Genomic DNA, 26,573 nt, shown 5'->3' with positions numbered 1-26,573 from the left:
TCAAAAACTTAGCTATAAGTTTGTAAACAGGTAAAACTGGGAAGAACCCAAATGTCCAGGTAAAAGGGATAAGCTCAAAGGAAAAAAAAAAAGTACCCCTGCAAAACATATATATATATATATATATATATATATATATATATATATATATATATATTACGTCAAGGATAGAAGTATTCCACATCTTGATAGTGGGTGTACTTTCACAGGTATATATAGTTTTCAAAACTCATTGCACCGGGGACTTCCCTGGTGGTCCAGTGGTTAAGACTGCGCTCCCAGAACTTCCCTAGTGGCGCAGTGGTTAAGAATCCGCTGGCCAATGCAGGCGACACGGGCTCGAGCCCAGGTCGGGGAAGATCCCACATGCCGCGGAGCAACTAAGTCCGTGCGCCACAACTACTGAGCCTGAACTATAGAGCCCGCGAGCCACAATTACTGAGCCCGCGTGCCACAACTACTGAAGCCCACGCACCTAGAGCCCGCACTCCGCAACAAGAGAAGCCGCAGCAATGAGAAGCCCGCGCACTGCAACCAAGAATAGCCCCCGCTCGCCGCAACTAGAGAAAAGCCCACGCATAGCAACGAAGACCCAATGCAGCCAGAAATAAATAAATAAAATATCAAAAACAGACTCACAAATATAGAGAACAGACTTGTGGTTCCTAAGGGGGAAAGGGGTGGGGGAGGGAAAGTTGGGAGGTTGGGATTAGCAGACGCAAACTATTACATATAGGATGGATAAACAAAAAGGTCCCGTTGTATAGCACTGGGAACTATATTCAGTATCCTGTGATAAACCATAATGAAAAATACGAAAAAGAATATATTTATGTATAACTGAATCACTTTGCTGTACAGCAAAAATTAACACAACATTGTAAATTAACTATACTTCAATAAAATTAAAAAATAAAGAGATGTTATTCCAAGGGTGGTCTAAGGAGCATCTACATTAGAATCACCAGGAGGGCTTACTTAAAATGAAAATGCCCAGGCCCTAATACAGACCTCCTAAATCAGAGTCTCTGGGGATGGGGCAGGGAAATGTGGTTTCACACACACTTAAGTTCGGTGGCCACTGAGGTCTATTTCACAGGGCAAGCCCCATGAAAGCCAAGTCATTTCTACCTTATTCACTACTGTATACTCCAGTGCTTAGCAGATTTCCTGGTTCATAACAGGCAATTACTCAACAACGCTTCAACCAGGAATAAAGAAACAAAAGTCTCTTTTAGCATTACATTTCTAAGTGAGAATCTAAGGTGATTTTTCTGTCATCCCTCAGCTCCCACATCTTCATGGGAATAATATCCATGTCGCACTAAGTAAAACAGAGGTATTGGGCTTCCCTGGTGGCGCAGTGGTTGAGAATCTGCCTGCCAATGCAGGGGACACGGGTTCGAGCCCCGGTCTGGGAAGATCCCACATGCCACGGAGCAACTGGGCCCGTGAGCCACAATTACTGAGCCTGTGCGTCTGGAGCCTGTGCTCCGCAACAAGAGAGGCCGCGATAGTGAGAGGCCCGTGCACCGCGATGAAGAGTGGCCCCCGCTTGACGCAACTAGAGAAAGCCCTCGCACAGCAACGAAGACCCAACACAGCCATAAATAAATAAATAAATAAATAAATAAATAAAAGCTTTATAAAACAGAGGTATTTATCTTTTAAAGGTACACACTATCATCTTCATCTATGTAGAAGAGTCTGACAGCCCTAAGTGTATGGATGGAAACTTGGTAGGGTCCAGGAAAGGCTGAATGTTCTTCTATGTGCTGATCTTATTACTAATGCCTGCAAATACGCACTACCTCTTTTTCTTGTAGGAGACTACATGTTCCTTCAACGGAGGAATATAAAGTTCTTGACCTTCATTAGGATATGTGCAAGGCAAGATGGCAGATCACTTTGAAAAATAATAGTTGAATTAATAGGACACAAACTGATCCTTGATTCCTGAATAACCAAAGATTTCTCTAGTCTTCACACTGAGAATCTGAAAATGTGTCTTAAACCAGAAAAGTCACCACAAGTATTTCAACCAACCACAGAAATGCATGTAGTTGAACATCAGGGACAGTATCTATTTAAATAAAAGACCCAGTGCCTGTATGACTCTTTCAAAAGTGTAACTTTAACACAATATAGCAAATACATATATATTCCTTGAAAATTAGGGTGGTCACAAGGGAATGAAGTACTAAGATACAAAACCTCTAATATATTTGAGTCAAATTGAAAAATAATCATTCCCATGTTTTCACACAGTTAAACTAATTTTATAAATACCATTACATTTTTTCCCAGCAAGACTCATCATATTTTTTAACAAGTGATTTTACAACCTGTGTATCTTTTTTTTTTAATAAACTTATTTATTTATTTATGGCTGTGTTGGGTCTTCGTTGCTGCATGCAGTCTTTCTCTAGTTGCTGGGAGCAGGGGCTACTCTTCATTGCAGTGCGCGGGCTTCTCATTGCAGTGGCTTCTCTTTGTTGCAGAACACGGGCTCTAGGCACGCGGGCTTCAGCAGTTGTGGCACGCGGGCTCAGTAGTTGTGGCTCACAGGCTCAGTTGCTCTGCGGCATGTGGGATCTTCCCGGACCAGGGCTCAAACCAGTGTCCCCTGCATTAGCAGGTGGATTCTTAACCACTGCGTCACCAGGGAAGTCCCACAAGCTGTGTATCTTAAAACTGCTCTGTCCAATGGAATATTCACTGGTCACATGAGGCTACTGAACACTTGAAGTGTGGCTAGCCCAGTCCAAACTGAATTGTTCTATGATTGCAACATATGAAACAGATTTTAAAGACAGTACAAAAATAGGAGTATAATAAGATTTCTCAACAATTTTTATAGTTATCACATGTTAAAAAATTTAAAGTTCTAGATTAGATTGTATAAAATATTAATTTCACCTGCTACTTTTTACGTCTACCTGTGGCTACTAGGAAAGTTTAAATTACATATACATAGTTCACATCTTTCAACTGGACAGAGCTGATCTAAAATGTAGTATACTTGATACTCAAAGGCAAAACTGATTAATTGAATTTTATTTCCATTTATCAAGGTAATTTCAGGATCATACAACATTTTATATGGAATACTTATTTTCCATATAAAAGTCCCCATCACTAAGTAAACTATATCTGCAAGAAGAGGTGTTTTAAGAGGACTAAATTTTTAAAAGTGCTGTATTTTGAACATAGGGATATCTCTATATTAACGTTTTATTTCACATTACTGATACCTGGACGTGGTCCTTACCCAAGACAAATCCTTGGATTTGTTTTTTTGTTTGTTTTGTTTTTTTAAGTGAGAAAGTTACAGTTGGTCATTATCAAGTTATATCATCTTCTCATCAACTTTAGCAACTACAACAATCCCAGTACACCTGACAGTTTGAACAATGAAGTTTAGATGCCTTCTTGTTTCTAAGAAGTAGAGTTATACAATTCACATGGTTTATATTTCTAATTTTAATATCGTGTATAATCAAGCAAATAAAATAACAATTGTTACTGCTTGCAAGAGAATCAGTACGAAAATTCTGTTTTATGTAATTGAAGAATTTTTTTTTTCTGATTTGGGTGTTTTTTTAATTGAAGTATAGTTGATTTACACTGTTGTTAGTTTCTGGTGTACAGCAAAGTGATTCAGTTATACATATTATTTTTCATATTCTTTTTCATTATAGGATATTACAAGATATTGAATATAGTTCCCTGTGCTATACAGTAGGACCTTGTTGTTTATTTTATATATAGTGGTTTGTCATGTAGCAAGAAAACAAAGATATATAAGTTTAATCCAAATATCTCTGACATTCCTCATCAAAGACAACTCAACTCTTTTCTTCCAAGATATAACCATACTAGATTTTGCAGATAATCTTGCACTATCATTATACACAAAAACACACTATGACTAACATCTCCATGCCCATGGAGGACACAAGTCTCTCAAAGGAAGAAACTCCTGGTCATCTTTATTATATAGATATGATTGGCCAAAAAGTTTAACATAAGCCAAAAGGAGAGAGTACACTGAACACCAAAAGGTATAAAAGGCTCTCACCTTTGCAGAGTAATTACCCTCAAGTGTATCTGGAACTCATCTACCTGCCCTCAGGCTTTCTCTATAACACAGACACCAAGAGTTTAAAATGGCCCTTTCTCCCCACCTTCCAAAATGTTGTAACCCTTTTGAAAGCTTTACTATCAGAAAAACCATCTGAATCTGTCATTAACAATCTGTACAGGACATTAAATTTTAGTGGGCTGGACTTTAGACTTTAACACCTTGTAAAAATGTTGAAATAAAAACTTATGCATTTTCAAAACACTTAAGAACGTGTTAAACAGCCAAGCACTTTAATTAATTGCCTAAAGACCGACTTGTAGAAACAAGTGCAAAAACCTAAGCGATAGGGACAGATCGTCCACCAGGGGGCAGCACACCCGGAATCTGACACACCTCTCACCACCATCTGTTCACGTATCAGGTTTTTTGTTTTTGTTGTTGTTTTTAACACAGGCTTCAGAAGGGCTGGGGAAAGACCTAGGTCAAAGTTTTAACGTTTTTTTCTAAGAGGTTCTACATCATACACATACACCTACATTTAGCATGTTCTACTGATGACGAAATCTGGAACACATCTTAAACGTAAGAGTATCAGTTACAGGGAATTCCCTGGCGGTCCAGTGCTTGGGACTCCTCGCTCTCACTGCCGAGGGCCTGGGTTCAACCCCTGGTGGAGGAACTAAGATCCCACAAGCCCCCGCGGTGAGACCAAAAAAAAAAAAAAAAAGTTACAAGTATTCGGGATCGTAAATACCTTCCCCTATAGATTTATCTGCTGGACGTCATTAAAATAGTTATTTACTCCTATGTTTATAACTTTAGGTATTTGGGGACTTGGGAAGGCTTTAAATATGTAGTGGGTAAATTTTTAAAACTAGCTACAGAATTCTATCTTCATTCTCATACAAGCATAAAAAGCAACAGGAAAAATACTATATATGCAGCTTGGTCTATCTTTCCAAGAGCCTATAAATTCAGAGTCATAACAGTTATGAGGTCAAAAAAATAGCTTCAAAACAACCAACCAGAACCAGATCTGGTTTACTTGTAACAACACACATACCTTAAAATTCTGTGGATTAAATATATCTCTCTATATATATAGATATATATATATAATTTCAGAATCTTAACAGCTCTCATGTCTTCCAGAAACTACAAATTACCTAAGCAGACCGTCTGAAAAACTCAGCCCAGCTATGCATTTAAAGTTACTGCCAATTACGACAATAGCTAAAAATGTTAATGTACATATCATTCTTATAAATTTGCTTCCTTAATTGAATAAGATTACTATAAAATGTTAATCGCGGGCTTCCCTGGTGGCGCAGTGGTTAAGAATCCGCCTGCCAATGCAGGGGACACGGGTGTGAGCCCTGGTCCGGGAAGATCCCACGTGCCGCGGAGCAACTAAGCCCGTGCACCACCACAACTACTGAGCCTGCGCTCTAGAGCCCGTGAGCCACAACAAGAGAAGCCACCGCAATGAGAAGCCTGCACACCACAACGAAGAGTTGCCCCCACTCGCCGCAACTAGAGGAAGCCCGAACAGAGCAACGAAGACCCAACGCAGCCAAAAATAAATAAATAAAATAAATTTTAAAATAAATAAATTAATTAAATGTTAATCTCTTTCAAAATTTTAAGTTAACGCTTTCCTGTCTCTCTGGCACCTGGGCACACTGGTCACTGGCAGGACTCAACAAGTAAGTTGAAAGAAAACAAAACTGCAAATTAGCCACAGAAGTTTTAAAATGCAATCTCTTGAAGAAGATTTATTATCAATTGGCTCTGGATTAAAGGCATCTTGGATGCCTTTTTAAGTTTTGCGCAATCAGTCATTTAAAATTTTATTTTCAAATATCTCAATTCTTAGCATTTTTTTGTGTTTTCTTCATTATTGGAAGAACAAGAAATATACATACACAAACTCAGACTTTGCTGAAACCAATTCCAGATTCTAAAAGGTTTTAGTGTTTCAAATTTAATCAAAAGTTAAATATTTGTTTTAGGTATTCTGATGTTATAAAAATATCCATCTAGTCCTTTGATAAATATAGAGATTTAGAGTGGCAGTATTTAAACCAAATTAAAAATTACAATGAAACTAGCTAACTAGAATTTTACATCTGACCAAACCATTCAGAAGCAGCTTAGTGAAATTTTAATTTTAATTAATTTTATTAATTAATTTTTTAATTAATTTGTTAAATTTTAAATTAATAAAATTTAAAACTTGTTTTGAAAAAGTTAAATACTAATACCCATATGAAAAGCTAACATAAGCAAAACTAAAATATGTCAGATCTACATATTTAGATAGTATAAACAGTAATATTTTAAAATAAACTTAATAAATTGTTTAAAATACAAGACAACTAATCTTAGATATATTATGCAGTAATGAATTACTAGCTGTAATTCTATTATGAGATGCTTAGTAACATTTAATTATGTAGTTTATTTAAGACCTATTAAACAAGTCTATAAATTCAGAATCAGCCAGACTGATGTTCACTAAATGTCTTAGACTTCCATTTGGAATTAAAACACACCATTATTTCATTTGTGAAAAATTCATTACTGTAACTTCACTTTAAAATATTTATATTAACAGTTTAAAAACTAAAAATAATTTCCTTCTTTAAAATCCTGAACTATTATCTTTTAACTTACAAATCAGTTTCAGTATTTTCCAGAGTATTTTGATAAGTTTTCTCTGTAAAAACCCTAACTTTAAAAATAAACAGCCATTTGGGCATCCAAAAAAGCAGTTTAAGAACACCATTTTAAAAGAAGAAAAAACTAAAATATTAAAAGTAAAATTAAAGGTTTTAAAGATTTTTAAAGAAATTTTTACAAACAGAAATGTTGGGGGGAAAAGAATCAGAATTAAATTTAGAGCACTGAACTAGTTCCAGTTAATCTAATACATTATGTACATGCTATTTAAAAGGACTACTCTGAGGTTTTTCAGAGGTTTGGTGGGTTTTTTGTTCTTTTCTAATTTTTGGTTTAACATTGCACAACACATTTCTTCATTCTGTAACTGATGATGGGGTAAGCCACATGCTGGAGTTTTCAGAAAATTAGAATAACCTATAACAAGTACTAATAATGAAACGTTAACATACTGTTAATATTCTATTCATAACAAACACATTTAAACAAGCTTTAATGAATCTGCAGCCCAGATATGGGTAAATATACTTTACTCCTAACTCAACACTCCACTATTTTAATAGTATTGAACATACTATATTATCACGATTTTCCCCCCTCCCAGCTTCCAAAGCACCATTAAAACTGCTCTTTAAAACTTCAAAATGGTAAGCGGCAGAACTAAACTATACTTTTCTAAAAAGTATGCAATCGTAGATTCTTGTATATGTATACAAGTCTCCTCCCCAACAACAACAAAACCACAAGAAACTACAAAGTGGGTGCATTTGGGGAAGGAGAAAAAGATCATTTCAATCATTTTAATCATTTTTATGGTTTAAACTTTGCCACGTATACTATGTGTTTTTTTCTAATCTTCCAACTTTTTAAATTACCATAGAAAAAACACGTTTTGCTCGATTCTTGTGGGTGTTCTGTATACAATACAGTATCTCAAAAAAAAAACAGTTTAAGATCCATTTGATTTTAGTATGCACACCACTCACCAACAGATCTAAGATTAAACAGGAACATTTTTTCCAGTTATTTTTCTCTTCCCACACCTGTTTTTCCACAAACTGAAAATATACGTTATATTACATTATAATTTACCTATAAATAGGTAAATTATAATATAATATCCATGAGATATTTTATATTCTCTTTTTGAACCAAGTCTTCAAAATCCAGTGTGTATTTTACACATAGACATCTCAGTTTGGACTAGCCACATTTTGACTGCTTGATACCCATACGTGGCCAGCGGCTGCCCTAGTGGGCAGCGCAGTCCTAGACCCTAAGCTTCATGAGAGCAAGTTCTTGTCTTCTGTTCACTTCTGTCTCCCAAGAACCTAAAGCAGTAGCTGGCATGTAATAAACACTCAACAATTTGTTGAATGGATCATTTAAAAACTGCCAAGATCAGCAAAACAAAGCCATTTAAAAAAGAAAACTTAATGGCAAGCTACCAAGCTTTCTCAAACCAATAAAAATATAAGGAGTGGAAAAGACTTGTGAAATACCTTGAAAGGTCACTGTTGTATTTAATTCTTGGAAAGAAAAGAATCATTGCCTAGGGGCTTCCCTGGTGGTGCAGTGGTTAAGAATCCACCTGCCAATGCAGGGGACAGGGGTTCGAGCCCTGGTCTGGGAATATCCCACATGCCGCGGAGCAACTAAGCCCATGCGCCACAACTACTGAGCCTGCGTGCCTAGAGTCCATGCTCTGCAACAAGAGAAGCCACCACAATGAGAAGCCCGCGCACCACGACGAAGAGTAGCCCCCGCTCACCGCAACTAGAGAAAGCCCGCGTGCAGCAACAAGGACCCAACGCAGCCAAAAATAAATAAATAAATAAAAACTAAAAAAAAAAAAAAAAAAAAGAATCCACCTGCCAATGCAGGGGACACAGGTTCGAGCCCTGGTTTGAGAAGATCCCACATGCCGCGGAGCAACTAAGCCCATGCAACACAGCTACAAAGCCTGCGTTCTAGAGCCCGTGAGCCACAACTACTGAGCCTGCGCGCCACAACTACTGAAGCCCGCGTGCCTAGAGCCTGTGCTCCACAACAAGAGAAGCCACCGCAATGAGAAGCCTGAGCACCACAACAAAGAGTATCCCCCGCACGCGGCAACTAGAGAAAGCCCGCGTGCAGCAACGAAGACCCAACGCAGCCAAAAATAAATAAATAAATTAAATTAATTTTTTAAAAAAATCATTGCCTAAGAGAAGAAAACTACTTCTCCTGCGATAGGAACAAAAGTAGTTATTTTCTAAATTTAACTAACTTACGTAGGGCAAGGAAAGCTGGCTGAAATGTGTCAGAGGCTTGACTCTTTACTTGATCATCCTTACAAATACAATGAATCAGCACAAGCTTCCAGCCTCAAAACATATAAATTGTCAAATGAAACTTTGATGGTGCTCTTAGATTCTAGTCAGTTTTCTTTAACATTTTAGGAATAACCAAAGGTTATCATACTGAAGGTACTGAAGGCCGTTCATTTTCTTAGGCAAGACTTGTAGTCATCATGTAGGGTTCACTTTGGTTTGAGGAACTTAAAGCCTAACTGTGCCTGCCCAAACGCCCAAACTCACTTCATTTTGCTCATGCACATTGAAATGCTCCCTAACTATCTGTCTTTTATACACCTAGATTTCTCTTTTGTGTTTAGTTTCTTATCTTTTTTTCCATTTGTTTTTTTTTCTCTTCCCACACCTGTTTTTCACAAACTGACTTGTGTAAAATTCCCTCTCAAGGCTAACATGCCATGGAGTTGAATAAAATCCTCAGTTGCTCTTGCCATCTGTTGTGTTATGATGTAAATACACATTCACAGGAATACCTAATCCAAATAATTTCAAACATCACATTACTGTAGAGCAGCAATTCCCAACATATAGCATGTGGACTCCTGGGCGGGGGCGGGGGGTCCCTGAGACATTTTCAAAGAGGTCCAAGAAGTCAAAACTATTTCTATAATACTACTAAGATGTTATCGGCCTCTTTCACTGGGTGGACATTTGCCCTGATGGTGCAAAAACAATGGTGGGTAAACTGGCTGGCACCTTAGCGTGAATCAAGGCAATGGCACTAACCTGTGGTACTCATAATCATTGTATTCTTCACCAGCACTTGCAGTGATAGTTAATTTATTTGATTTTTAAATGTCCTTAATGAAAGAGTAAAAATTATTAATTTTCTTAAATAACCCTTGAGTACACATCCTGTTAATATCTATGTGAAGAGAAGAGCAGTACACATGAAGCACTTGGGCTACCTAATATGGTTGTCTGCAGAAAAAGCACTGTGCAAGAGTGAACCAGCCACTTTTTTTCACGGAGCACCATTTTTACTTGAAAGAGCTATACACTAACTGTGGTTATTTAAGATTGAATGTCTGGTGGACATTTTCTCAAAAGAGAACAAAATCAACCAGTTAATTCAAGAAAAACTAACAGCATTTGTTGCCAATGACTGAATTTAAGCTTTTAAGTAAAAATCAGAATTTCAGCAAATATATCTATCACCTTGAGCTTTGACAGTTTCCCAATACTTCGGGATAAAAATGCAAGAGAGACCAATGGATTTTTGTTTGTTTGTTTGTTTTACTGTGCTTTGCTTTACTGCACTTTGCAGATTTTTTTTTAAATTGCCTTTTTTTTTTAATGGAATTGTATGGTATTGGTACAAAAACAGAAATATAGATCAATGGTACAGGATAGAAAGCCCAGAGATAAACTCACGCACATATGGTCACCTAATTTATGACAAAGGAGGCAAGAACATACAATGGAGAAAAGACAGCCTCTTCAATAAGTGGTACTGGGAAAACTGGACAGCTACCTATATAAAAGAATGAAATTAGAACACCACCTAACACCATAAACAAAAATAAACTCCAAATGGATTAAAGACCTAAATGTAAGACCGGACACTACAAAACTCTTAGAGGAAAACATAGGAAAAACACTCTTTGACATAAACCACAACAAGTTCTTTTTTGATCCACTTCCTAGAGTAATGAAAATAAAAACAAAAATAAACAAATGGGCCCTAATGAAACTTAAAAGTTTTTGCACAGCAAAGGAAACCATGAACAAGATGAAAAGACAACCCTCAGAATGGGAGAAAATATTTGCAAACGAAGCAACTGACAAAGGATTAATCTCCAAAATATACAAACAGCTCACGGAGCTCAATATCAAAAAAACAAACAACCCAATTAAAAACTGGGCGTAAGACCTAAATAGACATTTCACCAAAGAAGACATACAGATGGCCAAGAAACACATGAAAAGCTGCTCAACATCACTATCAGAGAAACGCAAATCAAAACTACAGTGAGGTATCACCTCAAACTGGTCAGAATGGCCATCATCAAAAAATCTAGAAACAATAAATGCTGGAGAGGGTGTGGAGAAAAGGGAACCCTCTTGCACTGTTGGTGGGAATGTAAATCGATACAGCCACTATGGGAAACAGTATGGAGGTTCCTTAAAAAACTAAAAATAGAACTAACATATGACCCAGCAATCCCACTACTGGGCATATACCCTGAGAAAACCAGAATTCAAAAAGAGTCATGTACCAAAATGTTCATTGCAGCTCTATTTACAATAGCCAGGACATGGAAGCAACCTAAGTGTCCAACGATAGATGAATGGATAAAGATGATGCGGTACATATATATACAATGGAATATTACTCAGCCATTATAAGGAACGAAACTGGGTCATTTGTAGAGATGTGGATGGACCTAGAGTCTGCTATACAGAGTGAATAAGCCAGAAAGAGAAAAACAAATATTGTATATTAACGCATATATGTGGAATCTAGAAAAATGGTACAGATGAACCTATTTATAGGGCAGGAATTGAGACACAGACGTACAGAACAGACATGTGGACACAGGTGGGGAAGGGGAGGGTGGGATGAATTAGGAGATTAGGTTTGAGATAAATACCCTACCATGTGTAAAACAGATAGCTAGTGGGAACCTGCTGTATAGCACAGGGAGCTCAGCTTGGTGCTCTGTGATAACCTAGATGGGTGGGATGGGGGGAGTGGGAGGGAGGTCCAAGAGCCAGAGGATATAGGTATACATGTAGCTGATTCACTTCATTGTACAGCAGAAACTAACACAACATTGTAAAGCAATTTTACTCCAATAAAAAAAATTTTTTTAATTTAAAAATTTGCGCTTCCTTGGTGGTACAGTGGCTAAGAATCCACCTGCCAGTGCAGGGGACATGGGTTCGAGCCCTGGTCCGGGAAGATCCCACATGCCAAGGAGCAAGTAAGCCTGTGCGCCATAACTACTGAGCCTGCGCTCTAGAGCCCGAGAGCCACAACTACTGAGCCCACGTGCCACAACTACTGAAGCCCACGCGCCTAGAGCCCGTGCTCCACAACAAGAGAAGACACCACAATGAGAAGCCCGCGCACTGCAATGAAGAGTAGCCCCCGCTCACCACAACTAGAGAAATCCCGCACGCAGCAATGAAGACCCAACACAGCCAAACATAAATTAAAAATAAATTTAAAAATTTAAAAATTTTTAAAATGGAAGTTTTGTGGCAACCCTGCATTGAGCAAGTCTTTTGGCACCATTTTTCCAACAGCATTTGTTCACTTCGTGAGACCAATGGATTTTAATGTAACAAAGTACAAAAAAATTTACTGATAGGATTTCAGATTCCACAATTCAACTAACCTTTAAAAACTTCCACTTGCAGAGTTTTGGTATAGGAACAAAAATACCCAGAATCATCTAAAAAGACTATTAAAATATTCCTCTCCTTTTCTAACTGTTCATCTGTGTGAGGCTAGATTTTCTTCATATACCTCAATCAAAACAATATATCGCAACAAATTGAATGTTAAAGTAGTTATGAGTGTCCAGCTGTCAATTAGGTCAAACATTAAAGAAATTTGCAACTATGTAAAGCAATTCCACTTTCGTAATTTTTATTCTGGTTTTAGATGAGTTTGTTTTGTTACAAAAATCTGTTAATATGTAATGGGTTGGGACTTCCCTGGTGGCGCAGCGGTTAAGAATCCGCCTGCCAATGCAGGGGACACGGATTCGAGCTCTGGTCTGGGAAGATCCCACATGCCGTGTAGCAACTAAGCCCATGCACAACAACTACTGACCCTGCGCTCTAGAGCCTGCGAGCCACAACTACTGAGCCAGTGTGCCACAACTACTGAGCCCACGTGCCACAACTACTGAAGCCCGTGTGCCTAGAGCCCGTGCTCCACAAGAGAAGCCACCGCAGTGAGAAGCCCGTGCGCCACAACAAAGAGTAGCCCCTGCTCGCTGCAACTAGAGAAAGCCTGCGTGCAGCAAGGAAGACCCCATGCAGCCAAAAATAAATAAATAAATTTATTTTTTTAAAAAATCTACCCTCTAAAGCTCAAAAATGAGTAAATTCAAAATGTCCCAGACAGTCAAATTAAGGCTAGGGATCCTCTTTGCTTGGAAAGTAGACAATGGCGAAAGTTCCAGATTACCTGATAATACCTATTAAAATGTAATGAGTGATATAACAAAACCTAAAAGTTTATCTGCATATATTTTGGACTCCCACCCAAAGACCTTTTTACCAAGTCCTGCCTAGTGATTTCAACTCCTTTACAATACTGTTGATTAAAACTATGCTTACAGACCACACAAAACTATGAAGACTAGGTTGTGTTCCATGATACTTGAAGGGTATTCACATTTTAAGTTCTAACAGATATTCCCAAATGGCATGCCAAGAAGTCTTTGCCAATTTACATTCTAGCCGTTTGAAGGCCCATTCCTACACACTCTTGCCAACACCAGGTATTATCAATCTTGTTCATTTTTCCCAACTTGATAGGCAAAAATGCCATTACAATTGGCATTTCCCTAATGACTAGTGAGATAGGGTATCTCTTCCTAAGTAGATTGGCCTTTCAGATAACCCCTTCTGAACTGCTGCTTATCCTTTGTACATTTTTGTAGTATGTTGTCTACCTTTTTGAGATTAACAGGAGTTCTTTATCTCCTAGTCTTTTTTTTTTTTAAATAATATGATCTCTCTTAAGATAATTTCCTAACTGGACACATTTTAGGGATGCTAAGACCTACACATCCAGACATAAAGTACAAACTTTTTTTTTTAATACAAACTCTTAACTTATTCACAATGCATAACTCGTACTCTACAAAGAAGTGTGAAACATTTCTATGTATCTGTACATGTGAGAGCAAACTATGGGATTATGCAGGAATAGATACACTCAACTCTTATTTTCAATCTCCACTTGTAAATACACACGCTTACTAATATGAGACAACACCACTTAGGTGTCAGAGACTCCAAGAAGTCCTTTACAAACATTATCATTTAATTCCCAACAACCTCACGCAATAAGTTTTATTGCCCCTATTTACAGATAAGCGGAGAAATCCAGAGTACCATCAGTTTGCCTGGGATCACAGAGATGAGCAAGGATTCTAACTGACGTCTGTGTGATTCCAAGCAAGGTACCACTGACCCTCCCAACAGTTTGTGTACTGCTGCCCCTAATTTTGCTCAGTTAATAGTGTGTGCACAGCGGAATCTAAAATATGACACAAATGAACCTACCTACGAAACAGAAACAGACTCACAGAGAACAGACTTGTGGTTGCCAAGGGGGTGGGGAGGGATGGAGTGGGAGTTTGGGATTAGCAGATGCACACTATTATATATAGAATGGATAAACTATAAGGTCCTACTGTATAGCACAGGGAACTATATTCAGTATCCTGTGATAAACCATAATGGAAAAGAATATAAAAAATAATGTATATGTATAACTGAATCACTTTGCCGCACAGTAGAAATTAACACATTGTAAATCAACTATACTTCAATTTTTAAAAAATTATAAAAGTAAAAAAATTGGGAGAGAAATGGGAAAAGAAGGTAAAAAGTAATATAAGAACATTGATCTCATCATTCTAGTCTAGGGAGGGAGGTAGATATCATCTAAACTGACTTATAAAAAAACAGAAGACTAAGTACACATCAATGAAAAATTAGTTGATCTAAGAAAGAAATGGCAGATCTAGGAGTTGTCTTGTTGACGCTCGGAGAATGCTGCTCTTTATGGTTGAGCAGGTATTTCTGCTGATGGGGGAGGTTTGGTCAATGCCTAATGCAGATACACGATGCACAGTGCGGGGAGAGGGGAGGCCACAGGCCAGAGAACATTTTTTTATGTTTAAATTTTCCTGGGAATTCCCTGGCAGTCCAGTGGTTAGGACTCCACGCTCTCACTGCGGAGGGCCCAAGTTCGATCCCTCATTGGGGAGTTAAAGTCCCATAGGCCACGCGACATGGCCAAAAAATAAAAATAAAAATAAAAAAATAAATTTTTCTTGCCTTGCCAAAAAAAAAAAAAAATAGTGTGTGTACATAGAAGGGTCTCATTTTTCTCCAAAGGTTCATTATATCATTTGAGATGTCTTAATAAAATCAAATAATACCAGGTGGTTTAATCATTACCATTGACTAAAACTATGACTGTCATAACTGACCTTAAAAAAGCGGCATAGGCTCAGTCAGCCTTACTACAGGGTTCCTAGTCCTCTCACGATTTACCCTAATCACCCTGTCAGAGGGTGTCCTGGGAACAGCTCCATGCCCCATGTAATGTTCTGGGGCACAGCCGTTTCCAGGAAGCACTTAAGAGGTAAAAGCAGCTCAACATAATCTGCTGGTGAGCAGATCCCCAAATTAACCCAAGCACCAAGTCTTGCATGAGATGATCCCAAATAACCATCTGCTAAATGACATTAACTAAACTGACTGAACCCCTAAAGTTAAACGCATGAAGAATCAGATCTCCTGAGCCCAGCAGAACACGGGGTGCTCTTGCTGCCCCTATGGGCTCAGGCTCCACCACAATCCTGCCTCACTCTCGGGCCTCTCTAATTCCGAACAGCTTGCCATTCCCCCGCACACACCAGGGTATTTCACACTTACATGCCTTGCCTCCTGCTGTCTCTTCTGCCTTTCCCATCCTCACTGCACACAGCCTCAGTTGCCTTCACATGCCTTGCTCTCTGAACCTATGCCTGGCTGGCTGCACCAACACTCAGCTAAGCCCAACGCGCCTCCTGTGTTTCTGGGGCATCCCGTATATACCTCATGATGTATTTACCCCTTCTCTACCTGCAGAGATATTAATCCACCTCTGGGATCACTGGCACCGTGAGCCACTGTTAGTGCTGAAGACAAAAATATCACTCAGGGATTGAGACAGAACAAAGTACAAGTCACGATACTCCATGTACTTTTCTTCAGAACAAGTATCTTCTTCATCTTTCTAGCCCCTGAAACCTAGCATGGAACTGCCTACAAGCACAGGTGCTCCATCTATGCTTGTTAAACTAAAAATTTTTTATAAGCCATAAGGAATGAATTCACTTCTGAAACTCAAAAAACAAAATGCAGAAATAGGTAAACTTGCACACCAAAAATACAGAAATTAAAATTTCCAACCACACTTATCTCTCCAAAGAAAACCAAGAGCTTCTCCATTTTTGCAAGAACAGCTGACTTTAAAAAAGTAGTAAACATTTGGGGATCACTGGAGAGAACTCAATCATCATCATAGGTTTTCTTAAATAAGCTCACCTATCATCATCTGCCCAGCTCCAGTGGCAAGCTGAGTAGGACTTTGTTTTGAAAACTAATTCTTTTTGTTGTTGTTGTTGTTTTTTGTTGTCTTTGCTTATTTTGCTTTGAAAACTAATTCTTAATCAAATTTCTCCTCAAAATATTATTTAGTAAAGCTCCCACTGCAAGTAAGTATTGTTAGTTTCTGAGGTAAGATCCAAAATTCAAGGGCTTCCCTGGTGGCGCAGTGGTTGAGCATCTGCCTGCCAATGCAGGGGACACGGGTTCGAGCCCTGGTCTGGGAAGATCCCACATGCCACGGAGCAACTGGGCCCGTGAGCCACAACTACTGAGCCTGCGCGTCTGGAGCCTGTGCTCCACAATAAGAGAGGCCGCGATAGTGAGAGGCCCGCGCACCACGATGAAGAGCGGCTCCCACTTGCCACAACTAGAGAAAGCCCTCGCATAGAAACGAAGACCCAACACAGCCATAAATTAATTAATTAATTAATTAAAAAAAAAAAAAAAAAGATCCAAAATTCAAGGTGGTAAGTATAAGAGAACATAAACCTCAGGTATTCGAACTTTAAGTTTTCAGAATTTAATCTTTATAGCTTTTGACTTAATTTTTACATGCAAGGGACACAAATGAATCGGGACCTAAACTTGTCAGAGTCAGCAGAACATCCATGGTAGAAAGAATAAGGCTGTTCCTAGAATGATACAGTCCTCCATGCTTGAAAAGACCGTTTTACGGGCTTCTATGGTGGCGCAGTGGTTAAGAATCCACCTGCCAATGCAGGCAACACGGGTTCAAGCCCTGGTCCGGGAAGATTCCACATGCCGTGGAGCAACTAAGCCCGTGCGCCACAACTACTGAGCCTGCGCTCTAGAGCCCGTGAGCCACAACTACTGAAGCCCATGAGCCTACAGCCCGTGCTCCACAAAGAGAGAAGCCACTGCAATGAGAAGCCCGTGCACCACAACGAAGAGTATCCCCCAATCACCACAACTAGCGAAAGCCCACGCGCAGCAATGGAGACCCAACACAGCCAAAAATAAATAAATAAATTAATTAATTTTTTTTTTTAAAAAGAAAGAAAGAAAAGACAGTTTTTAATCAAACTGTCTCACTGCACAATTCACTGAAAACAGCTCCTTGGTTGTCAAACTATGACTAACCATGTCAATAAGTAAACTTATGTTTTGGGCAGAGCACTTCCAAATTTAAATGTGCATGTCTGTTGACATAGCAATTTTCAGTCTAAGAATTCACCTTATAGAAATATCCAACCAAGCTTCCCTGGTGGTGCAGTGGTTAAGAATACACCTGCCAATGCAGGTGACATGGGTTCAAGTCCTGGTCCGGGAAGATCCCACGTGCCACGGAGCAAATAAGCCCGTGCGCCGCAACTGAGCCTGCGCTCTAGAGCCCACGTGCCACAACTACTGAAGTCCACGCAACTACTGAAGCCCGCGCCACAACTACCGAAGCCCACGCGCCTAGAGCCCGTGCTCTGCAACAAGAGAAGCCACTGCAATGAGAAGCCTGCGCACAGCAACAAAGAGCAGCCCCCGCTCGCCACAACTAGAGAAAGCCCGCACATAGCAACAAAGACCCAACTCAGCCAAAAATAAATAAATACATAAATACATTTATTAAAAAATATATATATATATCCAACCAAGAGTCCTATGACATACATATACTTATGCTCCACTGAAATCACTATGAAAAGAACATTTAAATTGTTGCAACTATTTATATTGTTGCAATGCAACTTGGTTTAAGGAGAGTGAACTATTTGTACCTACACTGAAGATTCTTCAGGATACATTATTTAGTAAAAGCACAAAAAATAGACAGTATGATTTGATTATTAAATTAAAAAGTGTGGATACATGCACAGAAAAATTTCTGAAAAATAATATACCAAGTTACCAGCTATAAGACATGGGAAATACATGGGGATAGGGAGGATTAAAGAACAAATATTTTCACAATTCATGTGTTTTGAATTAATTTACATGCATACATTTGTTAAGAATTCATCAAGATGTTTTATTTAATATTCATATACTCTATTGTACCTAGGTTATACCTTAATTTTTTTTTAAAGTAATACATACTCAATGAAGATAAAAACAAAAAGACACCACCCAAAGATTTCTACTTTTATGAGCCCACATCCCAAACAGAACAAAAATTTTTCATATTTCTGTTATCACCACCAAATATAATATACATCCAGCCTTCACATTTGAATCTCAAGAGGAAAAAATATAACAGCTGCCATGGGAGTGACTACTGGGTGATGCTGTATTGATGCTTTGTACACATCCCCAGGATCCTATGAGGCAGCCTTTCCATTCTAACCTCCCAAATTTGATTTCCTCATCCTTAAACATTTATCATCATGAATTCAGAAAGTAGAGTTGGGATTCAAACCCAGATGTAACATTCTTCTGGCTACACCCTTCAGTTCAACAAGAGCACATGAGGCAAGCATCAGGGCTCCTCATCAAGATGTTTCAGTACGATTTCCCCCTCCTGCTCTCTCCCAGTCCTTAATATCCCAAGCTTAAGAGACTTCTTTCCGCGAGGCAGGATCCTACTAAACTTGGTAACGAGGCGGGACGACCAGGCACCATGGACTCCACACAGGACACCTCTACCTCTTTTGCCATCTAAAACACATGCTGTGAATCACAATCACCTGCCTGGGATAAAGCCATGGCATCTACCTCCTCATGCCCTCTGTTCTAGTCTCATATCTCCTTAGGCCCCCTCCAACTTCCCTGCAATTCATTTATACTAAGATGAAGCTGCTTAAAAAAGCAAAACGAAAAAACAAAAAAACCTTCAAGGAAAAAGTAGTCTCATTTTCTGTCTTAAAACAGGATGTCCGGATATTTTTATTCTGCAGTAAGCCCCGGATTCCAGACTACTTGTACCTGTCTTTTCCCTGCAGGAAGACAATAAATCAACCCTTCAAAGAAGCCAAACAAGATTTCTTTTTTCTTCAGAGAAAGCAAGAAACAGGACATCTCTGCTCCGACTTGCCACTGCAAACAAGATCAGGCTGCTGTGTAAGCTACTTTTTGAGGATTTGACAACTTTAAATGGGAGAAATGAAGACAGGGCAGAGTCACAGGACCTGGAAATGGGTTCCACTAATCACCTGCAGCGCCATGGGCAAGTCACTTCTTCTCCCAGGGCTTTACGGAAAATCCTTTGGTAAAGCAACTAATACCATTTTTAAAAAACCCTATTGTGCTATCTCATTTTTATTAGTTTTCTCTCTTAAAATAGTAGGTGTTTAACACATTCTGAAAGTAGCATTTTATTAATCAAAGGACTTGCATAGACAAAGAAAGTCTTAAAAGAGTTATTCAGACCAAGTCACCTGCCTCAAAATCAAGTGCTCTAACTTATCACCTTGTTTTGGTGACTCCTGTGGCCAAAGACAGTATTCATAATTTGAGAAGGAGGCTACTTTACCAAGGACCAGATTTTTTTAATATGCAAAAATGAGAGAATTTAGGGCACTTCAAGGGTTTCTTATATTTCTTATAACTTAAATGTTATGAATAAAATGGACAGAATGCTTTACTCAAGTATACTAAAATAACAAAGTGATTAAAGTATTTTAAAGCTCGCCCATAATATTCAAAAATATTGTGGCCATTAGTGTCAGCCTTTGCTTGTCTTTAATCAAGTATTTAGACAAGCACATAGAAGCACTGGACTTTGCACTGTTTTGGAACCAAATATGTACTAATAAAAAGCAGAACGGGTTGTCCATGGGAAAGTGAGCTCACAGTCACCAGAAGTGTCAAAACAGACGCCAGAGTGTAGGTCAACTGTTACCAACAAGTCTTGCCCACTGAACAAGAGGAGGATCTACTAACCTTAGGAGCTGCTTCCATCTCTAGCAACTTAAAAATAGAACATACTTATAGATGTTTCTGGAACATTAAAAAAAAAAAAAAAATGAACTAAAAGCCTAATAAATGAATCCTGGAAGAAAGGCTGTATTCCAGGTTGCTCCAAGATTTGTAAATCGCTCTCCATTTATTTACAGCACAGCCAGAAGGCTGAGACTTAACACCACTCCCACTCACTTTTTCATCCATCTAAAGCACAAACTCTCAGTGATACGCTACACAGTTGATTACTTTCCTTCTCCACAGGCTTTCTTCACTTCTCTCTCAGAAACAGTTCGCTGTGCTCGACTTCCGCTAATCACTGGCCTCCTTCACTCTCCTCTGCTGGTCCCTCCTTCCTCCTAGAGCTCCAGGCTCAGTTCCTTGATGATCTTGTCCAATTCCATGATGTCAATACCACAAGCTAATGAAGCCTCGAATGCTCACCTCCGCTTCCTACCTTCTCCTGGGCTCCAGACCAATATATCCAACTACCTACTTGACTTCCTCATTTAAATTTCTAATAAGCATTAGAAACAAAATATGCCAAAAGTAAAGCTCCTGACTTCCACCCAAGAACCTGTTTGTCTCACAATACGCTCCATTTTGGTCAATGGCACCACCTTCCAACCAGTTGTTCTGGTCAAAAAATCTTGTCATCCTTTCCTCTTCTCACACCTCTCATCCAATCCATCAGCAAACCCTATTAGCTGTTCCGTAGAAATAAACAGAGACTGACCACTACTCATTACCTCAAAAGTTAACACCATCCTCTTACCAGCATATTACAAGGGGACTGGCTCCCCATTTCTAGTGCTAAATGCTATTTTCACGTATTTTATGTTCTAAGCATTTTCAAGCCTAAATGCTCCCCTCCTCCAGTTTGTGGAAATCTACAAAGATGGCCACCATCAATTCCTCCTCTGTGTACATGCATGCCACTCCACCATCAAGAGACAGAAGCTATTTCCACACCCCCCTTGAACCTGTCCTGGCCTCGTGGCCTGCCTTTATCAATAGAATGGGATTAAAGGCAACAATGTGCCAATTCTGCACCTAGCCTTTAAGAGGCCCAGCAGCTTCTGATTTCACTTGGGGTAGCCAGCCAGGGGCCACTACTGAGTGATGAGACACAGAGTAGAGAAAGATGACCTGGATAAGCACCAAGAGGCCAGACACGTGAGTGAAGTCTTCTTGGACCTTTGAGCCCAGCTTAGTAAATGACCCAAAATGATACCACGTGGAACAGAACTAACCACCTAACAGACCCATATGACCATAGGAAAAAGTAAGTTGCTGTTGTTTCGAGGCACCAGTTTTCAGGGTGCTGCGACAGAGAACTGAAACACCATGATCACAATGGAATCAACATCCTAAATAACTAAGTGATAATGGCCAATATTCTAAGGACTCAGGCCTCTTTCAGCTTAGAGTTCCACTAGATTTAACAGCATTTTTTTTTTTTTCATTTCATAGTTTGGTTTGAGGAAACAATAATTCCATAATTTCAAACCTTTTCCTAATCAAGTTAAATGGCCTCAGCATAATTCTCTCAAACACATAATTTATGTACTATGGACTCCCCTTCAGGGCAACAAAATTCCTATACTATATTGATACTTATAGCTGTGTTTATTTACCAAATACTTACCAAACAGCAATTTCAGACCACGATAAATCTTAATAGAACACGGAAAACTGTTTGCAACCAGCTTTCAAGCAAAACTCTGTAGTCAAAGCCCATTTGTAAACATCAGATTTATGGGGCAGAGATCCTAAGTAAACATGCCAATCCAGGGACTTCCCTGGCAGTCCAACGGTTAAGACTTCACACTTCCAATGCAGGGGGCACGGGTTCAATCCCTGGTCGGGGAACTAAGATCCCACATGCCACGTGGCCAAAACAAAAACAAAAACCAAAACCAAACAAACAACAACAAAAAATTCTATGCCTGTGGTGATAGTTACACAACTCTGTAAATATACCAAAAATCATTGAATTGCACAAGTAAAGCAAGTGAATTGTATGGTATGTAAATTATAACTCAATAAAAATTTTTAAAAATAAAAATGCCAATCCTATCCCTTGGTCACTGCTCCCACACTGCCACCTCCTGTCTTATGACTCTAGAAGCTTGAATCAGAGTCAACAGTTGATAAAGGAAACTCAACTAAGAATAGCACAGACTCTCTCCTTCCTCCCAGACGAAACCAACCACCAGCGCTCCTGAATGGATAATTCACACTTTTCAAAATTAGTTACTGCTAGAAAAGTTGCTGTCTGAATGCTGCTAAAGACTATTAAAATGGAGTTGCTTCAAAATATATATCAAGGTGGCTCAACAGCTTCACTTTAATACAAAATCCCAGACCTATAACAACACATGAACTACAGTCGTGTGGCTCAAAAAAGCATTTCAAAGTATGGCAAAAATCATGTCCCTCTTGCTGACTGCCCAAAAGAGGTACACGTGCAAAAGCAACTGAACTACCATACTACAGAAAAGAAATACAAGTCAAGTTCCTTACAGGGAAAAGCCCAGCTCTCTGCAATTCCAAAATATATTTTTAAACCTTAGCTGGTAACTCATTTATTTCAAGCAGAATGCAAAACTCAGAACAAAATATGCCTCCTGTTAGTTTATTATAATGGCATTTGGCGTGAACAGAGAATGTAAGTCATCACACAAATCAAAAGGAAACCAGAAACAGAAGCCAAGATTCTCAGTTCCCACTGGCTCCAGGCACATGTCACGTTTTCATAACGTCTTCCTTGTTATCATGGACAGCCACACAGAAGCTACTTATCAACATTTTTTTTTAATTCTAATAAAGTGAGAAAGAAAAGTAAGAAATCTTTTAAACTTTCTCAAACCGTACTGAGAAAACAACGTGAAATCAAGAAAAATCTCATTGGCTACAACCACTTAAGCAGTCATGCATTACTGATCTTAAACCGAGCACTGCAAAGATAACCTTGCCTATGATTCTTTACCAGCCGTGAAAGTTTCCTAACATTCAGAATCTCAGGGCTATGCATGTTTGAGAAATTCCCCTAATTCACAAGATTCACCTGTACCACCACTGATAAACCAGGGGCATACCTGTTAAAATATTTAGCATTAAAAGCAGCTTCTGTCCTGAGACACCAGGGTCTTATGCCCTGGCTAATGGGCACATGGCTAGTCATGGCACCATCCTATTCTATACTTAACAGCTTTTAAAAGACAGCACTAGCTTTTAAATGGCCATTTAAAGTAAGATATATTTAAAACCACAGTAATTTTTATACATGCTCTACCCCATTTATATGCTAAACATAAGATTCTAATACGGAAATAAGCTGTTCATTTTATTTCCTTTTTTTTTTTTTTTTTAACTTTAAGGAAGCAAGAAACAAAGACATTTGAGCTTAGGCACCACAGTCTGTTTTAACGGATCCTTCCTGGAAAAATATTAACTATGATATCCCACTATTTTTTCTCTTTCATTCAAATATGTTTTGGCTACGTACACTTCTAATCAAGGCCAAGAGCTAAATCATGAGAAAGTTTAAGCTAGAAAAAGCTGGAAAATACACAAATTTTCATAATTTAAAAAAGTAGTGGAAAACGAATTAAACCACCATCCGCTCAGTTCCCCAGTGTCAGCAACTTTCCTGTTACCTCTCCCATGCCCAAGAGCCCACAACATAACAAAAAGGAAATCGGTGCTATTTACAAAATCATATAGGGGCACACACAAGGTTCCCCAAGATACCAGTGACTCTTCCAACCAAAGTCAGCTACCGTCTTCCAAGTAAAAACAATTTTCACACCCACCCTCACCCCCAAGGAGGGAGGGAAATTCTTTTTAAAGCTTATACCTCCAGAGTGAAGCCAAGTCTTCATGTGCTGTATCTTTTATATCTGTAACAAAAAGTACAACACTATCACTGGTACTCAGTGCAATCTTCTCTTCATTCTGGATGCAGGGGACCTCAAACTCTGTGAAGCACTGCTATAATCTTCCCCAACTGGGGGGTATCTGAATGCAGAAAAGCAACATTCCTTCCACATTCTCTTGTGACTTCGGTAATCATGAGCTAAGCTTGGTCTGAACCAAACTCAACAATGCCCCTTCCTGAAATGGTCCCACCCAGCTCTGCTCCCCGTCAGAGGTGGGCCATCCTACCACGCATCAAATCACCCCCTGGGCCTGCTCCCCTGTTTAGCTGCTGCAAGCCCATTGATCCATCTCAGAGTGCTGCCGTAAGCATTCTTCAGCACCGGGCTCCCAACATGCCTTGCACAGCAGGTATAAAGGTCACTGCTGCATAAGTGGGTATGCCTGCCTCAGGTGCCCACATGATGATGGGATGGAATGCAATGACTGCTAAGCACAAAGAACTCCACCCAGAAGTCCAGCAGGCTCACTGGCAAGGACTGGTCCGCGGCATTCAATTCACTGTCACCAGTACCACCTCTTGACCCTCCTATAGGTGCTGGGCATGTGGATCACCAAGGTGCCTTCTCTGCCCTCTCCCAAAGCCTATTCAGACAGTGGAACAGTCCAGATAAGGAAAACTACAACACAGTTCCAAGGTTCAGTTAGAACAAAATTGTAACACAGATTTCCAGCAAATCTCCCCGGGTAGGGCTTCCCCAGTAGCGCAGTGGATAAGAATCTGCCTGCCAATGCAGGGGACAAAGGTTCGATCCCTGGTCCGAGAAGATCCCACATGCCGCGGAGCAACTAAGCCCGTGCGCCACAACTACTGAGCCTGCGCTCTAGAGCCCTCGAGCCACAACTACTGAGCCCGCGTGCCTAGAGTCCATGCTCCGCAACAAGAGAAGCCAACGCAATGAGAAGCCCGCGCACCACAACGAAGAGAAGCCCGCGTGCAGCAACGAAGACCCAACACAGCCAAAAATAAATAAATGAAATAAAAATTAAAATTAAAAATTTTTTTTAAAAATCCCTGGGCAGAGAAAGCAAGCTCTATTGTTGTTTTTAGCCATTTCTGTACAAGCAAAGGACTTACTTGATTGCTTTCTAAATCAGTTAAAAAAAAAAAAAAAAAGTTGTCTCCAATGTACTCACTCTTATTTGCTAGTAAGACAATATCATTCAAAATTCTCAGCATTTTAATGCTAATGAAAATCAGCTACAAAATTTAATCTACATTGTTAATAAACTGAAGAAGTTTCCATTGATAAATACTTTCTGCCACTGGTAACATTTTACTTTATGTGATTTCCTAAGCAGCAACTCCTGTTTGTCATAAAGTAACAAGTAAACTAAGTATGTTTTTAGGTTGGGCAAAAGCCTTTAAGAATAAAACAGGCAGTCTATTAACCAGACAATGTTTTTAATTCCCTACACATGGGGGACAAATTCACACCAGCCTGGAGAAGGAAAATCAGGAGAGTAAGGCAAAGTTATTGCATTTACACACAGGTCAAGACATTTAATGTTTAAATTTAGAAACTCTCAAATGTTAAAATGCCTGTCCTTCAACACAACCATCTGCCTATTTCTTATTCAACATCTGAAGAAAATTAAGATACAGTGGCTAAACATGAAACCAATTAGAATTTGAAGAATGTGCTTACATTTTTTTCCAGTAGGTAAACAATTCAGACTATGCCTTTAACCTTTTTTTAAGGAGCTATGACTTCTCCCCCAATTTTTCAATCGTTTATTAAACTGAGATCAATTTAGATAGTCTTCAGTACACATTCTATTGTTTTAGCTTTTAAAAGAGAATTCCATTCTGCTATATAAAATAACTTGACCCCTACCAAAATTCCCAACTAGAACTAAATCTGGCCACGCCAAATCCCTTTCCAACTATCCTGATGAAAATTAAGCACATGGAGAAGAGAAATCCACAAAAATCCAAACAGGCTCGCTAACAAAAACACAATTTGTGAAAGTGCTTTACCTGGAAGGGAGCTCAATCTAAAAATAGGCATAGGGACTTCCCTGGTGGCACAGTGATTACGAATCGGCCTGCCAATGCAGGAGACACAGGTTCGATCTCTAGTCCGGGAAGATCCCACATGCCGCGGAGCAACTAAGCCCGTGCGCCACAGCTACTGAGCCTGCTCTCTAGAGCCCGCGAGCCACAACTACCGAAGCCCAGGCGCCTAGAGCCTGTGCTCCGCAACAAGAGAAGCCACGGCAATGAGAAGCCCGCTCGCCGCAACCAGAGAAAGCCTGCGTGAAGCAGCGAAGACCCAACACAGCCAAAAATTAATTAATTAATTAAT

The 26,573-nt window shown here is 39.3% G+C and overlaps 1 protein-coding gene across 2 annotated transcripts in view; it reads right to left on the bottom strand.

Moving 5' to 3' along the window:
• IGF2BP3 (insulin like growth factor 2 mRNA binding protein 3) overlaps positions 1-26,573 on the bottom strand; it is a 146,477-nt gene that overhangs the window by 115,868 nt on the left and 4,036 nt on the right. The window lies entirely within an intron of this gene.

The sequence above is a fragment of the Balaenoptera physalus genome, assembly GCF_965194825.1.
Source record: "Balaenoptera physalus genome assembly, chromosome: 8".
Lineage (NCBI taxonomy): Eukaryota > Metazoa > Chordata > Mammalia > Artiodactyla > Balaenopteridae > Balaenoptera > Balaenoptera physalus.
The sequence above is the reverse complement of the archived record's forward strand: the minus strand, read 5'-3'. Positions and strand labels throughout refer to the sequence as shown.